We start from the raw sequence: 23,557 nt of genomic DNA on the forward strand, positions 1-23,557 counted from the left end.
GGTGTTTGTCTAACCTGCTCTTAAAAATCTCCAATGATGGAGATTCCACAACCTTCCTAGGCAATTTATTCCAGTGCTTAACCACTCTGACAGTTGGGAAGTTTTTCCTCAGCCTCCTGTGCTGCAATTTAAGCCCATTGCTTCTTGTCCTATCCTCAGAGTTTAAGAAAAACAATGTTTCTCCCTCCACCTTGTAACAACCTTTTACATACTTGAAAACTGTTATCATGTCCCCTCTCGCTCTTCTCTTTTCCAGACTAAACAAACCCAATGTTTTCAATCTTCCCTCATAGGTCATGTTTTCTAGACCTTTAATCATTTTTGTCACTCTTCTCTGGAAGCTCTCCAATTTGTCCACATCATTCCTGAAATGTGGTACCCAGAACTGGACACAATACTCCAGTTGAGGCCTAATCAGCAGAGTAGAGTGGAAGAATGACTTCTTGTGTCTTGCTTACAACACTCCTGCTAATACATCCCAGAACGATGTTTGCTTTTTTTGAAACAGTGTTACATTGTTGACTCATATTTAGCTTATGGTCCACTATGATCCTAAGATCCCTTTCTGCAGTACTCCTTCCCAGGCAGTCATTTCCCACTGAAGATACAGTTCAGGGCCAGATTCTGCCCTCAGCCACCCAACCTCACTGTGTTCAGAGCAGCAGGCAAATCTGATCCAATCTTTAGGATTGATTAAACATGCAATGTTTTTAAAAAGTTCAAAACAACCACTACAAACAAACATGCAGCAGAATAGTAAACTCTTGATGTGTTTTCTCTCACATTGGTTTTCAACACATTTGGAAGTGTTGTACAGACTAGCTCCACAAATCAGTATAGCTCCACAAATTTACACCAGTTGAGGACCTGGCTCAGATTCTTTTAATATTTGTCAAGAACACTCAGAAGTATGCACATTTTGTAGCTTCAATAAGATCTCTGTGTATTTAACCTTCCAGCAGATAGCAGGGTAGATTTTCAAAGGCACAAGCATTTAACTCTTTATGCCTTTTAAAATCAACCCCAATACTTCCGTAGAATAAATATTCATGCATATAGAGGTTTTAGATTCCTTTTTTCTCTGTATGCAATTATTTTGTTTATTCTAGTCATTTCCATGGTACTCAGCACTGTAGTATCTATTCTGAGTAACTCAAATTTCATGAGCACTTTGAACTCCATCTCTGATATTAGCACATACTCAAACTATGGTCCTGCTCCTACTATGGAAGTCAATGGAAACATTTCTGTTTACTTAAGTGGGGACATACTGGTCCCTATGTCTGTTTTTTAATGTCCAAAAGAAACAATGTCTTTGTCTTATGGGATGTTCTGTGAAATGCCTGTATCCATGTGGAACTTCAATGACTATAAGTAATAGGGCTATCTACAAGATATGAGTCCAAAAGTACAAAGCAACTTGAGAAAGAGGACATAAGTAATAAGATGCATTTTCATTACTATTACAGTCACTGAAGGGATGCAAAGCTATGTGATTAACCTCTGAACAGGCATTCCTGTCTGATTGTATAGGATAGGGGTAGTTAAAACTACATACTTACCTGACCATGCAAGTTGACCTATTACTTGCATTGTTTATTTCATGAAATTCCCACTGTAGCATCTTTCTTCAGCATGTCTGCTGAACATAATCTGTGTCCTTCAAATTTACTTAGTTCCACTATGTGACTTTCATGGCTGAACACTTTTACTCACTCTTGTAGTTGGTTGTGAGCAGAAAAATATTATCCATAAACCTGAAGTGGTTCAGTTATGCTCTTTTCTTTTCCCTTTTCCTTCCCTTCTCCACACCCCACCTCCCCAGTGCAATGCATGAAAAATTATTGAATATTTTAATTTTTCTGCAATAATTGGACAATCCAAGCCTAACTCTGACCTGATATTTTCTTAACTAGTAAGTTGCTTATTTTATGGACTGTAAAAAAACAGTAACTCTTAGATGCCAGAGAAGAAATGGACACCTCAGAGAGGAGAGCACTATCTAAGGTAACTATATGCATGCCCCTGCCCCTCCCCCCATTACCGTAGCATCTAAGCACCTCACACTCTTTAATCTATTTATTCTTACAATACTCCTGTGTGATAGGGAACTAACATCCCCATTTTGGTGGATAAAAATACTGCACCGTCCTTCTGCTCTAAGCAATACTATGTAATTGAGATATGAGTAGAGTCAATTGGCCACAACTATATCATGCATGCTTTACTAAAAGAAAAAGCTGAAGTATATGCTGCAACTGCATCTCATCCTGCTTCAGCTATGCTCTTGTCTTATTAAGATGCTGTTCAGTCTATTTTAGTTGACTCTTTTGTTTGTTTTAATGCAGACCACAATACCTTGGGCTCAGTCTTGAGGAACTGAGTGCCATGGTCTCCCACAGAGGTTGATGTGGTAAGGGTGGCTTAGCAACAGACAGAGCCAGGTTCTTAATCATCTGCCAGCAGACAGGAGAACCAGTACACATGGTGGCAGGGGCGGCTCTAGACATTTCGCCGCCCCAAGCACGGCAGCACACCGTGGGAGGCGCTCTGCCGGTCGCCGGTCCCGCGGCTCCGCTGGACCTCCCACAGGCCTGCGGAGGGTCCGCTGGTCCCGCGGCTCCACCGAAGCCGCACGGGACCAGTGGACCCTCCGCAGGCACACCTGCGGGAGGTCCACCGGAGCCGCCTGCCGCCCTCCCAGCGACCGGCAGAGCGCCCCCCACGGCATGCCACCCCAAGCACGCGCTTGGCGTGCTGGGGTCTGGAGCCGCCCCTGCATGGTGGGCCTTCCAGAGCGAGATCTGCCATTTTCAGAAATGGAAGGCATTAGAGGTCATCCGAAAGACCTAGGGCAATCCTAACTGGAATTAAGCTTAAATTCATGAGGCTTTTAGACTGAAGAGACTTTTGCAAAACAAAATGTCTCTTCTTCCTAAAGTCCCTTGATTCCTTGTTGTACTCATATTTATGTTTCCTACAGAATGATGCAGATTCATGGTGTTTACACTCTGATTAATAACACCTCTTTACACTTTGGGAATGCAGGGGAAGTCAGTAGACAGATGGTGGACTGTGATCCAGGCAATGACAAAACAAATAATCAAGAGCCCTGAGCACAAAGATGCAAATACACACTTGTGAGCCTATGAAGATTGTGGTAGAGTGATCATTCAACAGTCAACAACTTTCAGGCTGTTTCTTCACAATCATCCTATTATTTTATTAAAACATTTCAAAATGATGAATTCACATATCTGGTTAAAAAAAATCTGCCTATCCCTGTGCTACAAATGGCTTTGAATAGATATTTGTGCAGAGCTCACTACAGAGAGAGAACCAAGAGAAAAGCTTTTAATCTCAGTAGCAACTTTACTCTTTCAATTATTTCATTACCAAACAGGAAATTAATTTTCAGAGAATGGGTAATTTTATCTGTTACTTGCAAGAAGACTTTTTTAAATTACAAATTAATAGCTCCCTCTCTGAAGAACCACATAGGCAGAAATTTAGGTTTCTTTTTTACAGGGGGAATCTGCCAAGAAATTTTCATATTAGAATAGAGTAAGCACTCTGACTTGGGCCAACTGCAAATCCCTTCAGGTGAGGGTTTTAAGTGATAGCATGAGAAGGTAGGGTTTAGGGTGGAATAAGGAATTGAAAGCATCTCAGACCCATCCAGCAGGGAATGAACGCAGGTCATCTGGACTGATAAACATGACCTTCTATAGCTTGAGTTAAAGGAGTCAGTCAATTATCTCAGAGGCAGAAGCACACTCAAACATTTACATGGTCCAATCACTGAATGGGACAAAGTTACATAAATATGTAGCAATATTTACTCTTTTTATAGCAGCAAATGGTGACACTGCACCTTGCAGGAATATTCTATTAATTCTTTTGTACAGAGTATCAATTTTCTGTTACTGGACCTTACCAAGAGAGCAGATTACTACCCCCATAACATGCCAGCTCAGTAGTGCTGGAAAGGAAGACTGATGGCAGAGTCTTGGTGGCACCCATTCCTCATCCTGTCCTTGCTTTCCCTTACCAATGCAGCTATGCAGGGAGAAGAGGAGAGTATTTATTATTCCCTCTTATGCTTCATGTATAACCACATTAAAACAACACACCATCTGGCCCTAAGTGCACTTTTAAATGTGTTTCACTCTGATGTTACTCTCCTTTATTAGGGTCTTTTTTGTAGCATCAAAACATGTTACATAGATTGCACGGTGTGTGTTTGTTACTGTTTCAACTGGCCAACTTTCTGGGCGCTGCTCACTAAGAAACATAAATGAAACCTGGCAGTAAACTGTCTTTTGAATAAACCAAATGCAATTTTAAATCAGCCATGCTTTGTCCTTTTTGTCTGGCTGCATAAGAGAAGACTGACAGCAAACACCTGAGCTAGGTCTCTCTTTTGTCTTTGGTGCCAATCAAATTAAATTAAACCTATGATTTTGAAAGCTGGGCAGAGAACTTATTAATGGAGCTGGAGAAAGAAATTGCCTTGTGGGAAGTCTATGAGTTTCTAGACCTTGGCTGTGCTGAAAATGGGCTCATCATTACATGAAAATTAGCTATAAATATCAATTAGCTGACTTCTAGAGGGAAGTCAGTCCTAAGGCCAGGGATCCAGACTTCTGTGATATCTACCCAGCAGTCAGCACCACTACATGATTATTTCTACATCCAAGGCACTATGCAGAATGGACAGGGCATTCATCATAGCTTTCTTCAGTAGTTAGTAAAAGTGACTGAGAGGAATATGTTCAGTGAGACTTTGAGCCATAACAGGTGCGAGCTCAGTATTTTCCATAAGGGGAATGTTCCAGGGCATTTATTAGCATATTTTCAATATTTATCATGTATAGTTCAGTCCCAGACTATCACACAATCACTTTAGCTCAGCAAAAGCATTCTGGGTGGGAACCACAAAGGTATTTAGGTGCCTAAATCTCAAGTGTAGGTGCCTAAGTCCCTGTTTTGGCGCCACTGTGATTCATAAAACTCCTGCCACATTCTGTTGGTGCCTAAACTCACTCAGTGCTTAAGTTTCTCAGAGTAAGAGTTCCCCTGACACCTATGTTTGAGGGTAAAGTTCCTCAGCACCTATGTTCCTGCCTCTGGGCATGCGAACAGTTGCCTCCTTCTAGGCACTAGGACGCCAATCTCACATCTAAACCCCACTGTAATTCATTTTCCAAGGGGAAGATAGGCATTCGGCCACCTACGTTGCATGCAGGGGCCAATCGTGTAGCATAGAGGCTACCTATGGGATCAGGTCCCATTCAAAATCTGACTGAAGGAGGTGGTGGTGCGTGCCTTGTAACTTTAACCCAATTATCAGAGCACTCAGCTGGGAGGTGGAAGAACCAGATTTAGTTCTCCCCTCTCTGCCAGTGGGGGAGAAGGATTTGTACAGGGGTCTCCAATCTCTCAGGAGAGTTCTTTTGCTACTGGGTTAGCAGTTATAAGGTAGGCACCACCTCCTCCTCCGGTCATTGTGCATGGAATGAAGCAGGAAAACTAACTCATTCCTTCCAGGAGCATCTTAGGTGTCTAAGCTGCCTCACTCCAGCCACCTGGTCCTGTTCAAGGACTGCTAAGCAGAGCCACACACCTCCCTGGAGCCTGGACTTAACCGCCTATCGCCAAGGGAGGAGTGTGGCTATTTGTGTCTCTTACGTTAGTTTTTACACCAGGAGTGCAGTTGTTTTTCCATCTTTCTGATGATCTCCTTTCTTGCTAGGGTTTTAATTACTAGTTTGTATTTAGATAAAAAGTTTAATTATGCTTAAACAGTAATTACATAAGAGACACAAATAGGAAAATTCAGAAGAATTGGATTGTGGGATACAGGAAGCAAGCCAAGAGTTATTATAAAAGCCGTATTAGTGAGCAGGTTCTCATTTGTTTGTCCATCTTTCCTTCAGTAGTTCATTTATTTCTATCTATTTTAAGTATTTATATGATTTCAATGGGAGTTAGGCATCTAAAGACCATTGAGGGTTTGGGCCTAAGTATCTCACCCAAGGACATAAAGGGAGGCTGTGGTAGAGGAAAGAGGCAGCTTTCTCAAGTCCTAGACTAGCATTGTAATCACTGGCCTATCCTTCCTCTTCTTAACCTAATACAGGCAATATGTCTTTTGATTTCTTTTATTCTCATGTTCCAGTTTTATATGAATTTAGTCCTGATGAAGTTTGCTGAGTTGGCAGCTCTGGAGGTCAAAGTGTCCTAGTTATTACCTATCAAACATTACGGGTATATACATAGGAATGGGGACTAAGCTTCCAAGCGTCTACACAACACAGTGCCAATATAGCTCATTGCTGACTCAAAAGGAAAACCCATTCAAACACTGGTCTCCTTGCAGGAGCGGCTCCAGGCACCAGTGCACCAAGCGCGTGCCTGGGGTGGCAAGCCGTGGGGGGGTCGTGCCAGTCGCTGTGGGGGTGGCAGTCAGGGAGCCTTCGGCGGCATGCCTTCGGGTACGCCAAAGCCACAGGACCGGCGGACCTCCCACAGGCATGCCGCTGAATCCGCGTTACCAACGGACCTCCTGCAGGTGCGCTGCCAGAAGCTGCCTCACTTCCATGCTTGGGGTGGCAAAATACATAGAGCCGTCCCTGTCTCCTTGAGACTGCCAACAAATGTGCCACTTAGTGAGAAGTGTTTGATAATAGACCCTTAGGGGCCTAAATACTGTTTGGGATTTGGGCCTAAATACCATTGAAATCAATGGGATACCTGCCTAAATACTTTTGAGGATCTGGGCCTTAAAATCATGTTATAGGTTAGAGTAAAACATTTCACAAAAGGCTCTGAACAAGTCATCCGACTGACTACTTTTGGTCACTATTTTTCTGTCTCAGATCAGTGGCCCCATTGTGGTAGGGCTGTACATGCATATCATAGAAGACATGCCCTCAAACTGATATAATCCAACGAGATGAGACAAAGTAAGGGGAAAAGGAAGTACTATTATCCGATTTTACAGATGAGAAACTGAGGCACAGATTAAGTGATTTGCCCAAAGTCACCCAGGACATGTATAGCAGAGCCAAGAATTAAACCCAAGTCTCCAGTATTCCAACCAGGTGTTTTAATCACACAAGCATCCTTCCTTCCCCAAACTCTAAACTACAAATCTCTTCACTTATTAAGAATCCTCTGAGCCATCCAGTCCTCTCCCCACCCCTTTGTTTTTTTGTAAGTAAATAGTGATGATTAACACAACAAAAACACAAGCAAATGCAGAGCCCTTCCTCCCACAAAATATACTCAGATGAATGTGTTTTGCCACCTCAAGTTCACAATTTCTACTAGAATGGCCATATTTTACCTTGGTCAAAAATCTCTCTCGGCTGTGCTGCATTTTCTTATGCTATAATTACTCAGATTACTCATGTCACAGCTACAGTTGTGTGTGGCTCTTCAGTTAACATCCATTTCCTCAGCAGCAAGGCCGGTGCAACCATTTAGGAGACCTAGGTGGTTGCCTAGGGCACTGGGATTTGGGGGGGCGCCATTTTCTTCGGCAGCAACTGCGGCGGCCGGATCTTCGGCTGCCCCGGTCGCCACCGGCATTTAAGCAGAGGGACCTGGGGCAGGGGAGCGTGGGGAGAGCCGCCTGCAGCAAGTAAGGGGGAGGGGCGGCACGCAGGGGAACTCCCCACCCCAGCTCACCCCTGCCCCGCCTCCTCCCCAAGCACGCCGTGGCTGTTTCACTTCTCCCGCCTCCCAGGCTTGCGGCGCCAATCATCTTAGGCGCCGCAAGCCTGGGAGGCGTGAGAAGTGAAGCAGGGACGGCATGCTCGGGGTGCTCGTGCTCCTGCGCGGAGAAGGGTGAGTTGGGGCGGGGGGGTACCTCAGGGCAGAGGGTGGGGGGTGGGGAGTTGCTGCAAGAGGGGCGCCTCAGGGCGGAGGGGGAGAGCTGCCGCGGGGGGTGCCTCAGGGCGGGGGCTCAGGGGGGAAGTTTCACCTAGGGCGCGAAACATCCTTGCACCGGCCCTACTCAGCAGCAATAACATTTTCTCTCCTGATCCCTCATCCCCAAAGCATGCATTGTTTTTCAACTTGATAGTGTTGAAAGCCCTTCTAGTAAATGGGCTTTCTTCAGTATTCATTTTTGAAAGCAGCTTGCAACAAAAGTCTGCCAAGAAGTGTTCAGGGAGCCATGCAGGAGATCATCTGACTATTCATCTCACCTATGACTTACATTAAAGGGCTATGAAAATACAAGTTAGAGGCTTTACTGACTGTAGCTCCATTTACATTTGAACACTAGAAGAGGCAGAGAGTGGGGAAAAATCCATGAAATAGGATTATCAAAGGGAATAATATGTTGGCAAGCCCTATTTTAACTTCTCAAAGCTTTCTCTGGCATCTCTGCTATTTGTGCCTTTGCTAAACTCTGGTGTGAATCAGAACATGCACTTACAGTTAGGAGTTAAGGCAAGGAAGCAAGCCAGATATTGATATTTGATTGTAAAATGTCCTTCAGTTTACAAGAATTAAGTCACCATAGTTCCACAAAAGTAATTTAAAAGCACATTGCATAATACAATACAATGAAAAGGTTATAGGGCTTTTTGGCAGAGCAGAAAACAGCTTGTCATGAATATATTAAGGATATTAAAAGCAATTTGCTTCTGTCTTTGCTAACACTTCCAACAATCTGTTGCAGATGCCACTCATCTGCAGGCTCACCGTCCTATAACAGGACTAAAGGATGCAAGTCAAACAAGGAAAAAAAGAAATGTCATTATGGACTTTCAGATCAGGTTTTAGTTAGAAGGGGGTAAACAATTTATTCAACAAATGTAGTCCTTTTGTGTGTCAATTATGCATGGTGATAAGTTTCAAATATGTTTAAAAATAAAATTAATAGGTATTTTGTGTGAACATATTCTAGGCCATGGATCAATAACTATCTGATGCTAGTATTGTTTTTTGTATTCTCTATTTGTAATTCACTATTCATGCTATGTCACTAAATTATATATCAGTTTGGCTACCTGATTTGGATGGTGGAAATGTATAAAAACAGGAGGAGTTGAGTGAGCTATCTATGGAGTGAATATTCATGCAAACACATCCAGCTGACAGTTCACAGCACTTTGAAGGCAAATACATATTGGCATGAATAATTTCAATTTTTTTTCCTGTGAATTTTCTTACTAAAAATCACTCGCATGAATGTTCATGGAAAGTAAATAAAAGAAGTTTCAAATATTAGAACACATTTAGGTTATTAGAATGAATTTTCAAAATGACATTTTTTTAGTTGTCTCTCAGCTCTAATTTTATTAATTTTTTGTTTTCAGTATTACCAGTCCTCTTTCCAAATGCTATTATACTGGCTAACATAATTTATCACTAGTGCTTTCGATTACATCAGGAAAAAGAGAGTTACCCCTACAAGTCTTAAAACTAAGAATATCAGGGATCAATATAGGACTCTACAAACCCAGTTCTAGAATCTTGCCATATTCACTGCCCATAGGTACGACAAATTACCTGTTTTTCATTGTCTCAATACATTAGTTACTCAAAAGTATTTGGACATAGATAAGCCAATCCACATTCATAAATGGGAAAAGATAGTGTGAAGGAACTATGGAAGTGAAATTTAGGCTACAAGTGGACAGACCCTCTTCCAGTTAAGAGGTACTAAAAATCTATGGGAGAAGAATAGCTGTGAATCAATAAGAAATTCTCTATCACTTTTCAAAATGGCTATTGCAACACTACTGCTGTGAATAGTCTCCGGAACAGTATTTGTGCTAGTATTCAGAATCCTTTTACTTTCCTCAAACATTCTTACAAACAAACTTACCTACCCAAATGTTTGTGTTGAAGTAAATTAAAAGGGTTGGAAACAGCAGCATAGCTGACTGGCCTACTTTGCAAGAATTTCCACAATTACTTTTTAGCTGCTTTCACCTAACTTTACTGTTAATTTATCCTTGAAGAAAGCCATCTCCAACCCAAGAAAAGCAGCAGCAGCACAGGCAGGTATTCACCCCTCTGGATTCATTCACCTCAGTGAGGAGTGAGCTTCAAAGCCTAACTGAACTATTTAAATGTTAACATTAAGCAGCCCAGGAAATATTTTCTTAATTTAAAAAACCCTAGGAAACTAAATGAAAAAGTTTGTAATGCTAAGGAGACACAGTTAGTCACAATGATGGGAAATGCAAATTTAAGGTGCCAACAGCAACATTAATTGGTCTGCGTGGTAAAAATGTATTTTCTATTCCATTTTTTCATGTTACATATGAAGCTTATGAATTCTGTTATTCTTTGTCACGGAAGGTATAGCAGAGAGAATTCAGTAAGGCCTGTTCCACACTAGAAAATTATATCAGTATAACTATATCAGCTAGGGATGTGGGTTTTTTTTAACTGATATAAACCCTATAGTTGATAGAGTTATATAGGTGCTTTATGGGTTATTTTGCTTTCTAAACCAGAATAAGATATACCAGTATAAGTATTTTTATACTGGTATACCTCCATCCACACTAGCTTGGACAAATCCTAAGTATTTGAGAACAGTTTTTACAAACTGAAAATTCAAATAGCAATACTGCTTGGCTTTCTACCAAAAATAAAAATAAAAAATTGAGAGCAAAATTGCCATTTCAACTTTTTAAAATTACATCTGCTCATCAGTACTGAGTTACACCTGAAGTAGATTACTAAATAATGAAGGTAACCATGGGCATTGTGAGCCAGGGGGCTTTCAACTAACCATTGTATCATGTTGTGCTCTAAGAATGAGATATTTTAGGCAACATATACGCAATATTTAAGATCACCACCTTTTTATGGTTCTGATCCAAGCCCACCGAAGTCAATGAAATCTTTCGAAGACCACTGAAGTCAGCATAATCAGGCCCTGTAAGCTCTCAATTCCTGTTAGAGAGCAAGAGGATTAGCCAGATGTTTGGAGAAATTAAGCATTCTGAGTAAGGTATAATGGGAAACAGACTTTTAGAACCTGCATTATTATTATGACAGTCACCACAATTTCATTGAATGTCAAAATACTTGCTGTGGTTCCTTGAATCGGCTTTCTTATAAACAAAATAGCCACTTTTCCATAGTACCAAAATAAGAGTGGTTAGAAGAAAAGTTATGTACGCCTCTTGTCCAGTTTAACCCTGAGAACTAATCATGAGATACTATTACCATATCTTGGAAGAAAAGGGACAGGAAAGAAAGGAAAACTGATTCACTGATAAGTCTTGGTTGCTTCATCCATGTGCTTCAGGTAGTGAGTAGATGGTATACACACACAGCCTCTGGACCTGGGCTCACTTCCCAGTCTGAGGCAACATCTGGCAGAAGTGCTCCGGCCTCTTCTCACCAATCCTCAACACTGGTGCAAGACTGCTTATAAACTGGCCATCAGGGAGTTTAGACTTGAAATTAGACGAAGGTTTCTAACCATCAAAGGAGTGAAGTTCCGGGACAGCCTTCCAAGGGGAGCAGTGGGGGCAAAAGACATATCTGGCTTCAGGACTGAGCTTGATAAGTTTATGGAGGGGATGGTATAATGGAATAGCCTAATTTTGGCAATTAATTGGTCTTTGACTATTAGCGGTAAATATGCCCAATATATGAGTTACTACAGATAATTCTTTCCTGGGTGTCTGGCTGGTGAGTCTTACCCACATGTTCAGGGTTTAGCTGATCGCCATATTTGTGGCTGGGAAGGAATTTTCCTCCAGGGCAGATTGGCAGAAGCCCTGGGGGTGGGGTTCGCCTTCCTCTGCAGCGTGGGGCACTGGTCACTTGCTGGAAGATTCTCTGCACCTTGAAGTCTTTAAACCATGATTTGAGGACTTCAATCGCTCAGACATAGGTTTGATACAGGAGTGGGTGGGTGAGATTCTGTGGCCTGCGTTGTGCAGGAGGTCAGACTAGATGATCATAATGGTCCCTTTTGACCTTAAAGTCTATGATTCTATAGTGTTTAGCCAGTTAGACTGTGAAGGTATCATGTAGTCCAAGGTTGTTTAACCTTTGACTTGATTAGGCAGAAGCCAAAAAAAGAAGAAAGAGAAAATAGAATGGGGATGAAGCGACACCTGAGGAGGGGAGAGTAGGGAACTTAATTCTTACATCCCAGGCGTTGCTCAGGATTCAGCAGGTCTCATCACAACGGCCTGGTATTCTCATTGGTCTGTTTATAGTCCAGATGCACTGGAAAATTCTATCATAGTCCACAGGCAAAAGTGCTTTCTTTACAGGAAAAAACAACTTTCAGGAGTGTAAGCTTCCTGAAGGTGCTACAATACTCCTCTCCAAAGCATCCAGAAGGGTGTGTAGTCAAACATCAATCTCATCAAAATGACTAAACACATTCTGATATGCTGAACACAGGCATTTCTGACTTGGCATGGCCTGGCAACTGGTGTGCTGAAATCACTGCTTATTATCCTATTCTTTACTGTCTTATTGTTACCTTGAGATCTCCCCAGTCTATTTGTTGTCCTGTCATTGACTCAAACTATTAGTTCTCTTGTTGCAGGGACAATTTCTTCATTATGTGTCTGTGTATAATGCCTATCACAGTGGGGCTTTGGTCCCTGAGACCTCCATATGCTACTATAATATCAAAGATTTTAAAGAATTTCTAGTCCATTTTTATGCCAATATGTGACATCACAAGAGTCCCTGGGGTCATTATATGGTCAAGACAGTTTTCATATCAGCGATATAGTCCTGTGGAAAAAGAAGTATGTGATCATATAATTAAAGACTCTATCAAACCATACATATGCAAAGGCGCCAAATTAAGGTTTGCACAGACAATCGTAATACTGACATTTCCTAACTTTTCAGTACTTTGCATTACAACCTTAACACATTTACTGGAGTTCTTTGTATGTAGTTTTCTACTTTAAAAAAAGCAAATAAAAAACATTACATGGAACCATAATGATTCCCACATGGTCCAGCCATGTAAAAATCTTTAGATCCAACACACAGGCCTCTCTGCTTGAGATAACAGAGTAACTGATAGTACCAGCAGGTCATCCCAGTCTCTCATTTCATCCAAGTCCCATTGCCACACCATCTTCTGTTTCTTTGTCTTAGTTCTCACCTGCCTTCCACCCCTTTATCCTAATCTCCCCTCTCACCTCCCCCTTCCTATCTCCCTCCCAGCCTGGCTCCTCACCCCACTGCATTCCAAACAGATGATTTATTTCTTCTCTTCCTTGCTGCCTGGGAGCCAGCAGGGGGAGCACTGAAAGCATAGGAGAGGCCTTCTCATGGCTCTCAGTTCCAGTGCCCAGCACCACCAAGGCCTCTCAGATGAGCAATTGCGTGGAAAATCCTGTGTAGCCCCTGCAGTTTCCGGATAGAGCATGTTGAGTTGCTCTGTAGGGATGACCCATGCACAGTCCAGTCAGCATGTAGGAGTTCAGAAGATGGAGCATGGTCATTGCAGGCAAAATCTTTGGAGAATATCTGCTATATGCTATACTCTAACAAATCTCTGCTGACCATAGACAAACTGAGATTTTCAGAGGCTCCAAACTTGGCAAATTTTCATGGAAATATCAAAAGGCACATTCCTGATGTGAGGGAAATCTCTCTGCCAAATTCCAAGTTCTTGCTCCAAAGCAAGGAGATTCTAGAGTACCTCAAAGAAACTTTTGAGCACATAAAAAATTCTTACATTGTATTTTTCCCTAACTTCATTCTGAGACACAGCTGAACCTTTTTGCTGAAACTTTCAAAAAAGAAAATATTCCGCCTGAGACAGACACTCAGCGTAGGAAATTTCAGTCCAGGTAGTTAAAGTCTGGTAAAGTTATAATACTGAAAATAGTCTCTAATGGGAAGTGTCAGGAAAACTTAACTATAAGTGGCTCTATTATTTCCACCTATAACAGTAGAATCCTCATCATTAAAGTAACTATTTTTAAAAAGTTACATTTGTACAGTATTTTTTGAGATAACCACAGTTGTTTCTCTATTCTTAAAATAGGAGATGCTTCTGGATGTGTGGTAATGGCTAGCAAGTTTTCTCACTTTAGATTTGACTGTATTTGCTTATTAAACAAACATTTATATAAGCTCTTTCATTCTGAAGGATTTTTAAATGCTTTGTGCAAAGATTGAGGCTGCCTAAGGGAGTTGAATGCTGAATTCCCATAGAAATCAGTGGGAACAGAGCATCAATCCAATAGGAGGCTTTGAAAATCCTACCCACAGGTTTTCTTTCACTCACCACTGACATGCAGCTACCAGCCTATTATGTTCAGGACATACACACAGAAAAGTCAGATAAAAACATGAATGCTCTTGCTGGAATATTGCAACATAACACTACTTTATTTCTTAGAATTCAGAATGATAGCACACAAGAACCCCAACTAGAGACAAAGCAGGCTACTCTCTAAAACAGAAATGCACAACTCACCCCATTTTACTCTAGGTTAGCTGGCTGCAAACTGACTGCTGCTACACGCCCAGATTGTATGCTTACCTACAGAGGCCTCTAGCCTGCAAGCAAGACCAGGAAAACACCCTGAGCATGGAAAGTGAGAACTTACAATTGCAAGACAGTTCAATACACCATGCAGAGCACACTGGATATTTTGTCCAAAGACACTGAGCAGACCTCTCCTCTTATGATGAGTGTCATAGGACATTTAACTTCTATGTAGAAATTAATACACCAGGGGGAAATTAAAGGAGTAATAGGAAGGGGGAGAGCTGTAGACTAAGCAGTGTTCAAGGTGAAAAACTGTTAGAGAAGGGGAACTCCGTAAAAGACAGATCAAAAAGAGCAGCACTTCGCAAATATTAGGTCTGTCCAAATGTTATTTGTCAAACTAATTATTTGATTACATTTTACTGGTTTGGATCTAATAATTTATTTGACAAATAATTTTTTTCTAGTATTTGACCAACTCTATTAAAAGTCAAGTCCAGAGAGTGACTAAATGAATGAAACTAGAGAAGAAGATAAATGGGTCAGCAGAGGAAATGAGACACAATGGAATCACAGGGGAAGTTAACATAGAAATTAAATTAATACAGGAATTGTCATCATCATGGATGAGGCTTGAGGACCATGGTGAGAGAGAAAGAAAGGAAGCAGAGTCAGAGCTGCCCTTCTTGCTAGTTTTAAGAAAGTGATGAAAAGCAACTGTTTAATATAAATATATATAAACCACTATTAGTGTAGAATTATATCATTGTTAGAGAGTCACTGAATCCTTAGGTTTTAGCATTTGGCAAATTAGGATGTCAGATGCTTTCTAACAATAGCAGCTAAACAGCTTATGCTTTCTTAATAAAACTCAGGGCAGAGATGGGCTAAACGCATACACAAAATTGTAGGTGACTGACTGGAAGATACAACCCAGACGTTGTGATGTATTTGGAGCTGCTCTGTAATAATTCATGAAGACAGTATGTTGACCTGATTGTTGGGATGTTTGCTGTATGTATATAGTGAGTCAGTGTAATGGGGGTATGTTGGGGAGAAAAAGCAGAGAGAGAAAAATATTGCGCAAGATAAGCCATCCCTCAGTAAACACTTAAGGGTTGTTAAGAAGACAGTGCCAGGACAGGAAAAGCCCCAGGAACACAAGAAATCATAACAGCCATGGCAGGATTAAGAAAAGAATACTCTCTCTGGGAAGGTGGGGCGGGATTGCTGTTCAGGGGAATTGGACAGACACAAGCACCTGCTGGGGATGTTTGAACAAGTAACGCCTGCTATACTGGTATCATGCTAGTCACCACTTGGTGGCGTCTCCTTGTGGTACATCTGGGGAATTAGCTTGCCACTGTCCATGCCCTGTCCGCTCAGCCCGTTGCCTGTCTCACTGGTAAGGAGCTGCAGCGCCTCTCCTTCGTGGCTTAGTCCTCTGGCCAAGTCACAATCATCCTCCCTTCCCAGAGTCTCACCAGAGTCTCTCCACACAGTCTCAGGCAGTCTCCATAGAGAGTGCACTGACCACACCACTCCTGCAGTGGCTTGTAGGTCAACCTGGGCCCACCCGCTACACCAGATTCCAATGCAGGGCCCTCAAACCTGCAGTTCAGGTCTGTTTTCTCAGGCCTTACTGCTCCTTCCTTAGACTTCTTCCTTCACTCCTATTACGGGCTCCAACTTTCCCCACTTGTATCAGGGAATGTGATTGCAGGCTTCCTCACTGCTGCTTCTTCTCTATTGCCAGTTCCCTGACTTAACAGAAGCCTTGTCTGTTTCTGCCCAGGAGAGCTTCATCCCCAATTAAGCCTCATTGCCTCCTAGCTCCCCTCCAGGTGCATCCTATGGCTAATTGGACTCTCTTGCTTCTATTAACTCTTCCAGGGCTAGGGTGGGATGAATGCTCCAGCACACCTGCCTAGATTACCTTCCTGGATGGTAAGTCTTTAGGTAATAACATAGATGGTTTGGGGTTTTAAAATGTGTTTTTACTTTAAAGGTTTTGTTCCTACAGCAAAATAAACAATACTTTGGTTTATGAAGATAGTTTGGTCACTATATGCACCACTGGTCAGAGACGCCCAAAGAGAAGAACGGCAGATGCCAGATCTCAGTGGATTGATACACAGGTACTGAATCCCAGAACCCGGTCAACAAGCAGGAGAATTGTGAAATTCTGCCCCAAGATAGGTAAAAGTATGAGGTCTAACTGCTGAGGGGGTGTCCTCTGAGAGACCAAAAAGAGATAGAAGTACCCAGAAATACAGAGCATTCCACTAAAGGGCAAAGGTTAAGATTTTCAAAAGTGACTAGTGATTCTGGGTGTTTAAATGACCGAGTGCCCAATTTGAGATGTATTGAAGGGGTCCAAATTTCAGAAAGTGCTCAAAACTCATCCATTGAAATATAGACCTTCTAAGATGTCTGAAGTTGGGCACCCAAACATTGAGGCACTAGTCACTATTGAAAAGGTTGACCATATTGTTCAACTGAATAGTCCATCTCGGTGCATAAAGAATCACATGGTGTAAAGGTCTGAGGTCTCGTGAACCTTTCACATAGGACACATAAGCCTTATACTATTAGAGCAAAGAGTCCCCTATTTTCCAGTGGTATAGAACATTCTTTTCTAGGCTTATGAGATATTAAGCTTGAAAATAGAATCATAGAATATCAGGGTGGGAAGGGACCTCAGGAGGTCATCTAGTCCAACCCCCTGCTCAAAGCAGGACCAATTCCTAACTAAATCATCCCAGTCAGGGCTTTGTCAAGCCTGACCTTAAAAACCTCTAAGGAAGGACATTCCACCACCTCTCTAGGTAACCCATTCCAGTGCTTCACCACTCTCTGAGTGAAAACGTTTTTCCTAATATCCAACCTAAACCTCCCTCATTGCAACTTGAAACCATTACTCCTTGTTCTGTCATCTGCTACCACTGAGAACAGTCTAGATCCATCCTCTTTGGAACCCCCTTTCAGGTAGTTGAAAGCAGCTATCAAATCCCCCCTCATTCTTCTCTTCTGCAGACTAAACAATCCTAGTTCCCTCAGCCTCTCCTCATAAGTCATGTGCTCCAGCCCCCTAATCATTTTTGTTGCCCTCCGCTGGACTCTTTCCAATTTTTTCACATCCTTCTTGTAGCGTGGGACCCAAAACTGGACACAGTACTCCAGATGAGGCCTCACCAATGTCAAATAGAGGGGAATGATCACATCCCTCGATCTGCTGGAAATGCCCCTACTTATACAGTGCCTTCTGGATTTACTGAAAAACTATTGTAGATTCATTTGAGGATTTCTTTTAATTACTGGTACAAATGTCTCTCTCCCTTCACATGCACTGTTGGACTCTGCAACTATCTTTTCCCTCTCTCCGCTAACCTAAAACTAACTTTATCTCAGTCCCTCCCTATAAATTCAATATTGTTGGTGCAAAATCTGTGCACTTCTTTATATCACTGACTCCACAGCTTTTTACATTTCATCTGAGATATCTTCTCTTTCTTACCTCTTTCTTTAATCCTCTCCCCCATTATTATATATTTTTAATTTTCACGACGTGCAATCCTATTTTCCATAAATCTTTAGAGGATTGAATACGGTTAGAGTTAAACAGTAATAAAAAAAGTGTATGAAAGGTGCTATAGAAAAAAGGTTGGAGGTGTACTGAAATGGGTATCCTGTACAATACTCCATTCACCATTTACATGACACTGTAAGATCCAGTAACAGCCAGAAATCAGTCTTCAATGTTAGTTCACTTTGAAAGGTCGTATTATTAAATCAGCTTTAAATGCAGTTCTATTCTGATAGGTGACTGTGAAAATGGCATCTCCGGTTTCCATTTGTATTGTAACTCAACAGTTCCAGCATATTTGGAAAAACAAAAACAAATTTCCAAAAACAAAAACAAAAAACCCAAACAAACACATTTTTTACTACCTACCGGTCTTGTAAGCGCCACCTTGAATTTGAAAGTCAAGCTGTATTCTTTTCTTCACACATATATGGTCATCAGTTATACAATTCTGCAAACCACATTCTCCCATCAATGACACCTATGCAACCTCCCTATTGTCTTCTTCCTGTGAAACATGCATATTGCCTACATTTTACTGAAGATGTATTTTGAAGACAATTCCATTGAGTTCATATACTACTTTCAGTTACACTTTGACTGATTGATCATTGATGTTGCTGATTGACTTGGCAGTTTAAACTTAACAATTAGTTAAAGTTACCAATTCTATTGATGGAAGGGATAAAATACAGTTCAATCTCTCAAGATACATTGGCTCTGCTGAGCTGAGAGTACTCCTGAGGGAATTCTGTGCCAAAAAAAATAGAAGTTCTGTGCACAATATTTTAAAATTCTGAAAATTGTATTTGTCAATAAATAAATGTGGAGGCTCCAGCATGGCAGTGGGTAGCATAGGCCACAGGCTACACGGAGGTGGGAGATCACCCTGCAGCCCCACCTACCCCTCCGGGACATGAACTTGGCCATGAGGCTGCACCCAAACTTGACACAGTGCATGGGACAGGCCTACCCCCAAAATGCCCCAGAACCCTGTCCCTCCATACCAGGCACTTTAGCTGTGGGCAGGCATAATCAGCCTAGGAGGATCCAAGTGTGTATGGGTTTAGTGTGGGTTGAGAAGGTTCTGTGTGGAGCAATCTGGGTATGGGCAGCATGGTGGGAGGTCTGGATGTGAGCGGGATCTGGATGCACAGAGGCTCGTTGGAGGTTTCCAGGTGCAGGAACAATGGGAATCTGCATGGGTGTCCTGTTGAAGCTGGTTGGGGCTCAGTAGGTGGGGTCTGGGTGTGCAGTGATGGAGCTCAGTGGGATGGGGGTCCAGGTGCTGGGGGAGTGGGGATTGGTGGGGTGGGGGTCTGGGTGCTCGGGGCTCATTGGGGTGGTCCAGGTGCAGGGTGGGGGTGGGGTGGGACTCATTGGAGTGAGGGTTTGAGTGCAGAGGGCTCAGAGAGGGGTGGTCTGGGTGCAGGAGTGGAGGGTCAGGATGCAGGGGAGTGGGGATCAATGTGGGTTCTGGGTGCAGGGAGGCGCCGGACCCAGAAGGTGAGCCTTTCTGGGTGGGAGTTTGGTGCGGGTGTGTGTGGAGTGGTTCTGGGTGAAGGGGGTGAGGCTCGGTGAGAGGGTCTGGGTATAGGGGGTCCATATGCATGGGGGTTGGCAGATGAGGGAGCAGCTCCCCATACTGTGACACCCACCCCCACAGCTGAGGACCAATGGGGGCAGGAAGTGTGTGTGGGAGGGGAGTACAGTACCAGGGGAGGTTTCTGGTGTGGGTCTGACATGGCCCCAGCCACTCCTTGCAGGGGAAGAGGAAGTCCCATCCTCCCCCACCCCCAGCCCAGCTGGGTCTAGCAGCTGAGCCCTGCACAGGTAGGAGCCACTGGCCAGGGTGTCCCTACCCCTCCTCCCGCCCTACTGGTAATTTATCTCTCCACCAGCTGCTCTGAGTGCCTGAAATGACATGCCTGTGCTGCTGGGGAGGGGTGAGTGACCGCTCTTATGGCTTCCCTTTGTTTCCCCATCAGAAATTCATTTTTCTGCAGGGAAGCAAAGAAATCTTCAGGGGGCATGACTTCTGCATGCATGCAATGGCACAGAATTCCCCCAGGAGTAGCTGAGAGGAGGAAAAGCAGTAAAAACTTACTTTGGTCATGTAGGGCAGCAGATAAGATTTGGAACATGCACAGGAAATAGATGGGTTGAGTAGGAAGCCATTTTTCATAGTACAATCTCACATTTTAAAAAAGCAATGAATTTGTGCACAGACTTGTCATCGAAAGTGTCAGAGGGCATTAGTTTGATTGGCTACAGCCTCTTCAATGTGAGTGCCTTCCTCAAAGTCAGGTAGTGGCATCCTTTTCTTCCTCTGAAGGCAGGAAGAAAATTTCTAACATCTATCTGAAAAAGTGATGCTTGAGCAGAAAACTCCAAATTGGACTCGATGGACAAGCACAGATCCACGTAATAATTCAAGTTATTCAAGCATCTAAAGATTTGTGGTGTAAACTTGGCCCCATTGAAATTAACAGCAAAACTCCCCTTGACATCAATAGGACCAGGATTTCACCCTCAGAATATCAGTTACAGGAACTATCTGCGTGTATTATAGTAATCATTTATCTCTGGATTTTCTGCACTATCCTAATTTAATACATTGGTCCTTTTATCTCTCTAAAAAAGCACTCTGGCTACCAGTAGAATCCATTTAGCATCCTCAGAACTGAGCATTACTTCCTGACATAGTTTAGATAAAACTGCTAATAGTGCTAGCAGAATCCATTTAATTCTAACAAGTTTGTGAGGTGTAAAGCAAATGAAGAAAACATTCTCATTTAAAGAACGGTGTACACATGATTTGGAAGGCTGTGAAAAACAGTTTGCACATTCTAGCATGTTAAAAAAGACTGTCTCCTTTAACCTTCAGTATTGTCAACTTTATGATAGAGCAGATTCAATCCTGAGACATTCCCTAAGACCTTATATTAGTTGTTCTGGGGAAATGCAGCTACCAATTAAAGTGAATCCCTTTGTTCAATACACTAGTGCTGTCCCTAGCAACATACGGGAAATGTTTCCCAATTAATTAGATTCTTGGCTCCTCTCCTAATTTAGGGATAGACTCCAGATATGATAAATGTCCTTTCTTCCCATTGACTTCAGCAGGAATAGAGAATGCTCCATACCTTGCATGATCTGGTTGACAGAGAACACGCCCTACTAAGAATTGGTTAAAATTACATGGAAGTCCAAATCAAATGAAATAATGGCTATTACTTGAGAATCAAAAAACTTGCTATTTCATTTAATGAAGATGCTAGTTCTTTTGGTTCAAATGGCCATGTAAAATATATAAAGGAATATATATATGCACATATGTCATTCTTCAGTTAGAATTTGTTACTACTTTTTCCCAAGGTAGCTTTAGAATCCTACATGTCATATATTTTATAGCTGCCCTACAGCATATGAATGTGCAATGGTCTGTGTACTGTCGTCTGACTGTAGGCTCAGGACTTCCATTTCCCTTGAATTGACACTGGCTAGAGTCAATGCTTTAGAGAGGTCAATACAAGTTCAGGCTCTAGGTGAGAAATGTAGTTTTCTCCTCCTTAAATACCCCTGCTGGCAAAATAGGTTCTGTGTTTTGAAAATGCTTCCTTTCTGGGTGTTTTGTCTATTTTGTTTTGTTTCTTTGGTTTTTGTTTGTTTGTTTTTGATGAGCAAAGTACATGATGATATAAAATGAAAATTCAGGGAGACAGACATCCCTATTCTGTAGTCTTTGCAGGGGCTGAGATTTGCACCATTAAAGGATTAAATAATCACAATAAAATGTTTGTAGAAGGGAAAGGGAGGATTCCAGTTACTTTGAGAAAATAATACATAGCTTTATTAAAAAGTGTGACTGATGTAGAAAGTAATCTTACAAAAAAACAAGCAAAAATTAATTGAGGGAATTCATGCTGACATGGAGGACACCACATCATATTGCTATATGTGGAATCAATATTTGAGCACAACCTGGGTGTTTCATTAGAGCTAGAATGGCACAAGACACTTTCAGAGACTGCTCTTCAGTCACGTGTAGAGTTGTTAAAAATACATTTTTTCCTACTGTCATACCAAATATATTATATATATTCATTTCAGATTGATCTGTAATTTTTTTTAAATATTGGCAAACAAAATAGTAAAAAAAAATGCATGTTTGGGTCAAACAAAATGTTTAAATCAACTCCAAAATGGAACATTTCCTTTCATTTTTGAGATTTTAAAAGACTTTCTAATTTACTTTAAAATAAATTGAAGTAAATTTTGAAACCAAAAGTTGTTTCAAATTGAAAAATTGAAACATTTTGTTTAGAAACTGTCAAAATGAAATGTTTAGATTTTTCCAATTTTTAAGGGTTTTTTTCCCCCTGATTGAAACAATTCAGAAAATTTGGCAAGAATTCATAATATGTTTTAGTTGACCTGAATCTGTATTTTTTGTCAAAGAAAAAGTTTTGGATGAAAAATTACTCCCAGCTGTAGTCACAAGTTCCTTCTTGTGACTGGTTTACAGTGGCATTGTAATCTTGGCTACAAGACATGGTAAGCCAAGACACAACTGGTGGAGAACAAATGATGAAAGAAAGAGGTAAAAACCCTCATAGACCCCACTGAAACATGTCATGATGAACCAGAAAGCCTCTTTGGTGAATGCCCCCAGATTTGGGAAAGAAAAGGGCATGCTACAGTGGTTGCACTTCAAAAATTGCTTCCATTTTTAAGGAGATTACCCACTCTGGCGGAATTCTCCATTTTAAAAAATGTGCACATATTTCTTTGCCATTTCAGCTCCCCACTTGTTTGTCTCACCCACCTGTTACATCTCATCTTTTAGATTGTATGATCTTTGCAGCAGGGACTGTAATTTATTCTATGCTTGTATAGCACCTAGCAAAAAAGGCCTTGTGATCAAGTCTTCGTGGCCCCTTGCTACAGGTGGGTCCTTCAGTCCTGCCTAGAGAGGCTGCACAGAAGCAGCCAATCAGAGCCCAGCAGGCTCAGATAAAAGGAACTGCAGGGGCTGAACAGTTCAGTTCCTGGCTACCAAGGGATAAGAAAAGGAGCTTTGTTCTTGCCAAAGGTGAATGTCTGGCTGCATTTACTGGCCATGGGAGAGGTAAGGTTGCCAACACTGTATTTCAAAAATAATGGACTATTTTCTTAGCCCCCTGTCCCACCCCTCCTCCTGCTATTATTATTATTATTATTATTATTAATGATAATGATAAATAGTACTCACCTACATTCACCAGGGGTATTTCTTGCTGCCTTATGCAGTACGCAGCAATTCCTGATCTTGTTGTACAGAGAGGAAAAAAATAAGGGACTGTTGGCAACCCTAGGAGAGAGGACCTGAGAACTTTTACCCTAAGGTAAGGGGTGAAGATAAAGGGGTTAGGTTGGAAGAGCCTCAGGAAAGTAGCAGCAACTCACTGAAGGGAACAGTATGTGGCTGCCTTTTATAGGGTCCCTGGGTTGGAACGGGTGGG

At 41.9% G+C, this 23,557-nt stretch overlaps 1 protein-coding gene across 1 annotated transcript in view; it reads right to left on the bottom strand.

Moving 5' to 3' along the window:
- The window catches only part of SHISAL1 (shisa like 1), a 366,253-nt gene that overhangs the window by 332,760 nt on the left and 9,936 nt on the right, over nt 1–23,557 (bottom strand). Inside the window, exon 3 of the mRNA XM_045013359.1 lies at nt 18,423–18,561. The gene's annotated coding sequence lies outside the window, so the exon portion shown is untranslated. The remainder of the gene's footprint in view (nt 1–18,422; nt 18,562–23,557) is intronic.

This window comes from Mauremys mutica, chromosome 1, assembly GCF_020497125.1.
Source record: "Mauremys mutica isolate MM-2020 ecotype Southern chromosome 1, ASM2049712v1, whole genome shotgun sequence".
In the NCBI taxonomy this organism is placed as follows: Eukaryota; Metazoa; Chordata; order Testudines; family Geoemydidae; genus Mauremys; species Mauremys mutica.